This window comes from Littorina saxatilis, unplaced genomic scaffold (assembly GCF_037325665.1).
Source record: "Littorina saxatilis isolate snail1 unplaced genomic scaffold, US_GU_Lsax_2.0 scaffold_452, whole genome shotgun sequence".
Taxonomy (NCBI): domain Eukaryota; kingdom Metazoa; phylum Mollusca; class Gastropoda; order Littorinimorpha; family Littorinidae; genus Littorina; species Littorina saxatilis.
This window is the reverse complement of record NW_027128135.1, coordinates 79,566-86,217: the sequence shown is the minus strand read 5'-3', so window position 1 is coordinate 86,217 and position 6,652 is coordinate 79,566. Positions and strand designations below refer to the sequence as shown.

Below are 6,652 nucleotides of genomic sequence, written 5' to 3'. Positions count from 1 at the left end.
TAATCCCAAATAGATCTGAGTGGGGGTAAGTTTTATAGTATTTCAATTTTTTACGGCAGTTTTATTTTAAGATAGTGTAGTGGATGTCTCTGGTGAAGACTACAGTTATATGAATTTTTTGTTGTAATATTAAAATGATTGTTCTTTATTTACACAATTGAATAATTTGTATTTATTTGTTTGCAGATGACGGCATACTGAGTGCTCCAAGAACATACGCCTGCTGGCATTTTGTGTCTTTTCTGAAGACGTCGAGGCAAGCAGAAGTCACGGTCCTGGCCACACACACACAATGACATGAACAAGAAATGATATTTTTTCATGGGCATATCCAGTATTAAAACTTTATTACCATGCAAACGCAACGATTAGAATTTAGAGAAGGTCATCGGTCACACACACACACACACACACACACACACTGGGCGGATCCGGAGGGGGGTTCCGGGGTTTCCGGACCACTTAGGAGCCGGCCTTTGTATTCTAAGTGACGATTTTGGAAAGAAGTTGGCTAATTAGTTTGCTCAGGTTGCGCCAGATCGATCAATTGTCCTTGTTGTGATTCAAATTTTTCTTCTTAATATATTTACTTTTTTGGAAGGTGTATTAGGGGATGTTTCTTGGCTCAGATTGATCCATTTTCCTTGTTTTTATCAACATTTGTCGGACCCCCCCCCCCCCCCTCCCCCCCAAGGAGGTTGAACGCTTCGCGTCTTCAACTAAACGCTTCGCGTCGTCAAATTGTCCCTAAAAGAAATTTGGAAACTCCCCCTTAAAAATGATGTGATCCGCCCCTGCACACACACAAACACACACAAATAGAGAAGTAATAAATGGATACAGTTTTTCTTTATTCAAATTACAATCAGATGTGGTCGTAGAACAGGCACTGTAAACAAAACCTAGCATGATATACCACTTGTGTGATGTTTCGGTCAATATCTTTATTTTCCTTTCAGAAATACATTGGCGTTTTGAATGTCAAGGGAAGTGATACAAATGCTGCAGCGGGCTATCAAGAACGCGAAGGCAAACAAGGTAAATACCTACTTAACGTCTGACATTAGTTTACTTATTAACTCTTTCTATACTGGCCATTATCTCCCCAGTCTCTCCCCAGAAACTGGCCATTTGCATGGGTTTGCAAAATAATTCTCAAAAATTAACAAAACAAGATGCAGCCTTCAAACTCATAGGTTTTATTGTGAATATATTGCTAAAACATATGCTAAAGTTTGGTTTCATTGTTGTGAAAAAAATAAAAATATGATGTCGTGTCCAGAATTTATGGGTATATTTTACGCAATACGAAAAAGGGGGTATGTATTTTGACTTAGAAGCATTTTTTCTTATGAAGGCTCTGTTTGCAACAAAACTGTTTCTGTTTACTTGTATGAAGATTGTGCTAACACAAAAACATAACGAATACCAACTGATTTTCCATTTGGTGGTCATGTAAGCATTGTGAACATGTCCGAAAAATCTGATCACACACCATGTGGTCGACATGCAGACCTGAACGGCCAGTGTATGGTGGCAGAGTTGGAAAATAGGAAAAGTCTTGATGCCAATCCTTCATCAAAAACCGAAGAAAATCGTCATTGTAATAAGTTTGCTTTATTCTAAATCAAACGACTAGGATAGATGACAGACACAACGACAAACACATTCAATTCTATGTAAAACATACACAATGCGCACGTTAACAAGCTGGCCATAACAATGTGCCCATCGTGCATGAAGTGTGGCTTTGGTCGGATCAGTAGCCGTGCTTTGTCTGCGATGCTAAACATGAAATTTTGTTAAAGCGACGATTTAGCAATGTTGTTGTTGCTGCTGCTGCTGTCTGTTCTTGTCACGACATCTCGCCATATAACAGTTTTTTCCCTCCTGATTCTGAGAAGAAGCTGTTTAATTGTGATATCAGGCCTAGGAACCCCTGATTTTCACTTGGAGCATTCTCAAAGAAACTTAACATATGTTAAGAAAAATGAGTGTACTCCACACTTTGTCTTTTGTTGTTCGTTGTCGTTGCATGTCCTCCGTTCCACAGCCACCTACTATAAATGCAAGTGTTAAATGAAGTATGCTTGCAGAGAATCATGTGATGCCAATGACAGGTAAGGACATGTGGTAATACATACTACGTTTTGGAACCAGGGAAAATGCAGCACAAATTATTTATCAACCAAATTGATTGACTTGTGCACCATGACAAAAGTTTTCTTTGATCCATAAAAGGTCTTTTGCCAGAAAAATTGCTCTGAACATCAAGTACCCTGCAAGTTGTCACACATTTACATTATTGAAATAAAAAGAAAACACACCAGTAACCAGGTTAGGTACGTTAATATCTATAATCAATATCTCGGCACGTTACTGCCTTCTTCGGGATGGTAAGCTGAACATTATTGAACAAAATAATCGGTTTAGATTGTATACTTTGATTCCTGAACGAAGAAGCAGAGGTACTGCATACAACTAGGACTGTAATATCAGCTTTTGCCTGAAACACACACACATACACTTATAAAATTAATGCAATGTCATTGTATGAAGCCAGAACAGTCACTAACTTACATAGTTGGTCACACAATTACCCATCACTGAACAATAAATCGAAGTCGGGTGGATTCAATGACTAAAGCAGTAAAGGCTTTGAAAAAACCCTCATCACAAAACATCCCCTCCCCCCCAAAAAAAATTTAAAAAAAATAAATAAATGAAATAAAACAGGTTGTGTATATAGCGCAGTAAACACCATGCAGGTACAAGCAAAGATTTGACAGTGATTATCCTTGTTTTATACAGCACACATTTTCTAGTTTTAATCTCTCTCTCTCTCTCTCTCTCTCTCTCTCTCTCTCTCTCTCTCTCTCTCTCTCTCTCTCTCTCTCTCTCTCTCTCTCTCTCTGGAAAGTAATTTATTGACCTGTGGGTTATTTGCGTTTGTATACACATTGGTGATTCGTAAACTATGTTGAAAGAGATTGTCAAACAATATTATATGGGGTGTCTTAAAAAAAATGTATATCAACAAAATCTGTCATTATTATCAGGCACACGGTTTTAACAAAGCTATGTCACGAAATGCAACATAAGTGGCTTAAAAAGTCGTGTTTTTGTGTGTGCAGGATATTCGCTAGGACAGGACCTCAAGCTGAACCAGCACAACAGCGATGCATTCTTCCATGGCTTCCACAAAAGTCTTTCACCTATAGCAGGCATTGCATACAGATAACCCTAACCCTCCTTTTTAAAAATTCTTTAGACCAATTATCCCTCTGTTCCCATGTTAAACATGGAATAATTTTGGACAAATGCGAGGACGTTAGCTTTTTTTATTTTATTTTTTTATCATTTTACTTATCATTAAAACTTGTTTAGATTTCGATTCGTAAACCATTTACAGTAATCCTTTGTTTTTTAACTTTGTTCATCTTACCACAGTCACTTCGTTGTTTAGATTTATCATTAAATTTGTTACCATTATGCAGGAAAAATGTAGAATAAAACCAGGAGAGCTTTCGGTAGAAGATATTTCCTGTGTCAAAAGTTAATGCTTATTCTGATTGGTGGGTGCTCCAAACTAAGTTATTTTGACTGCCTTATTCGAATTCATTTCCAAGACAGGGCTGAGAAGTGGAGAAGCTCAGGAGAGTATCGTAAAAATTGTCTGGGTGTTTATGCAAAACTTTCGAATATGTCAGATTTTACTTTAGAGATTTTAAATACTGTTAACTGACAGAAATGCTATAACTTCTACACCAATTGACTGGATAACTTCATATTCAGCATACTTAAACTTGATTTTATGCATGTGCAGTTCACAAAGTGGCAAATTTGTAGGTTAAATTATCTAACTTTTGCATCACCAATGACACCAACGCTTTCGTGTCTGAGGATTGCCCTGAACCTAGCTGTAACTGCATGCTTTCTTCAGGTCATCGATAGCCTGGGGGTTGAAGGGGATGTTTTTACATACTCAGACATTCAAAATAATCAAAAAGGTAAAAGGCTGAAGGGTTTAAATTAGGTAAAAATGGCTACCGCTCAATGTCAAAACTCGTTCTGTTTAGTCGACCCCCGAATTTGGAGAACAAAATTAAAATTGCACAAAAGTCAGACCATTCAATTTACAAAATTGCCACTTACTGGAAAGGTAGAACATAAACTGAAGTTAATGAATACCATATATAAAATAATTGGTTCAACAGATGCAGAAGTAATTTGCATGGTTGTGGGTGTCCTTTTTAGGGGGGTCAACCCTGTAGAAGAGACGATTTTCTTTAATTATCAATCCGTAATATATTGTTTGTTATGCATACAAGATTAACATTGACAAATACTTCAAGACTCCTCATTGATCTTAAGAAATGTTGTGGTTTTTTTTGTTACTGACTGATTCACTTTCTATTCACTTTACTCTACATAAGTCACGACAAGAAAAGCAAGGGAGGTAATTTCTTCGGAAGAGGCAATTCTCTCCCCTCAGAACGATTGTTGTAGTTTGTTTGATTTTGTTCCCTTCTAATAAGTATTATTTAAAATAGATCTTTACATCTTAATGTGAAAGGCGCAGTACCCCCCTCCCCCCAGGATGTTAAATTCTAGGTTGTGTCCATGTAAAATCCTGATCCTAGTCAAGATCCGAGTTGGTTTTTCATGCAACTGTGCCTCTTTATGCCACTCAATTAGACATACTTTGCAATCCATAATTAATTGCATGAAACTAAGTACAGGAAATACGTTGTTGTCGTGTTTTTAATATTACATAATGAAATAAAAAATGTCACAACTGGTTTCGTGTTAGGCTTTCTCTCTCTGTCTGAATCTCATAATTACTTCCTTCTGAGGCCTGAAATGTGTTGCAGGCATTGTTCAGCTTACATTTATTGTTACAATTTTTGTGGATATGTTATTAAGTGTGTCTGTGTTTCTATCATTCGTTATCAGTGTGGTTAAAAAAAACCAGCAAACGTCAAAGTAATTTACCCTTCATCATTATCAAAACATGCAGATACAGGTAATAAATATTTGTGATACTTTAAACAAATACAATGTTTGTTTGTTGCGTCTTTTCTTTTTTCAGAGCAAACACACATTGTATTTGTTCAAACGTGTATATTCTGCACTTTCTAATACCCTGCATGGGTCTCCAAATCAAGAATAATGAAAAGTCGTCTAATAGCCCTGCAGCACTCACACGAACATGATAGAAGCTTGCATGCATGCACCCAGGCTCGCTGTCTTCGGCTAAAAGAGCTTACCGTTGGATCTTTGCTCAGACAAATGTAGCTGTCTTGTCCACTTGCTCCTGTCGCATAGATCTGCAATGTGCAACATCATCTTTGATTAATAAGTCTGAGGCACAGACAAACACACACGCGCGCACATTTGCGAGAGAATGCACGTCAGTCTATTCAATCAAACAGTATAAAAACATACCACAGACGTGGTATGGTGGTGGAAACTGGACATTCGCCGTATAACAAACTCAAGAGATTCATTTGTGTGTGTATGTTTAATCAAAAGTTCATCTTGGGCACATTCAGTCTGTATTGTAACAGGACCCATCCCGTAAAAACTTCGAACAGATCTATTAAATTCTGAAATCCTTGACAAGTTGTTTTTTTCCAATCATCTGTATCTGACCGAAGTAAAAAAAAAAAAATCAGCCAGTACACGCATCTACCCCCTCACACGACATGTGGCGAAAAAAGGAATCGAGAGGGGGGGAACAAGGAATAAATTAGATCCAGAAATAATTCCACTTCATCATTCCAAAATTCAAGTGTGAAGTGATCGGATACTGTGGTAAAGATACGTGCTTAGTATCACAACTGAAAATACAAGCCCTAGGGTTTTAAATCAAGGAAACAATTAAAGTTAAGGAAAGATCAACAGAAATGTCGAGAACATGTAACTTACAATCCGTTTCAGCATGCTCTTCGAATAATAATCTCCCAGTCAGCCTCGTGCTTACGACTTCGACAGGATGTTGCCTCTCACGCTGAGCCAGTACATTTGGAGTGAATTCAAAGGCCAGAGATGCAGTACAAGCACATTAGTTAGATCCAATTCATTTACATTGCTACCTTGCCCAATTTATGGCTATTTCTGTTGGTAACATCACACATGTGGCAAGCAGTGCTTGTTGCCGACTCTGCTGGGACAGGCAGCAGACGATTTTATTTAGGAACCAAATTCTGATTGGTTAAAACATAAAACCGGAACTCAAAGTACCACTTGTTCTTTGGAAGTATCAAATCAAGAACAGATAAGCAGGTAAATCTGAAATGGGTTCAACACTTTTAAAAAATCGTAGTAAATCAGAAAACACAGTAAACGTTGGAAAAATCGTCCAGTATCGCTTCTACAGATCTATACTTGGACAAAACATAAAGCAATTCAGTAAAGCTGACACTTCAAAATGTCTGTTTACTTACACTTTAAAGTATGTAACAATATACAGCAAATGTACTGGGTGATGGGTTGTACAAAAAATATATTACCCTCCTGCTGCTATATCACTGACAGATTGCTGACAATAGCATTTCCACAAAAAGGAAGATTATGTCAATGACCTCAAGAAAGTGACAAAAATAAATGTAATGAACTACAGAAACACAACATTACTTTTAGCATATAA

General features: G+C 37.3%; 1 long non-coding RNA gene across 1 annotated transcript; it reads right to left on the bottom strand.

Moving 5' to 3' along the window:
* Positions 1-1,031: 1,031 nt before the first annotated feature.
* LOC138956501 (uncharacterized) lies at positions 1,032-6,433 on the bottom strand. Its single transcript, XR_011452680.1, has 3 exons — positions 5,932-6,433; positions 5,271-5,330; positions 1,032-2,506 (listed from the first exon to the last, which is right to left on the bottom strand). It is a non-coding gene; the product is annotated as an uncharacterized lncRNA (long non-coding RNA).
* Between the last annotated feature and the right edge of the window lie 219 nt (positions 6,434-6,652).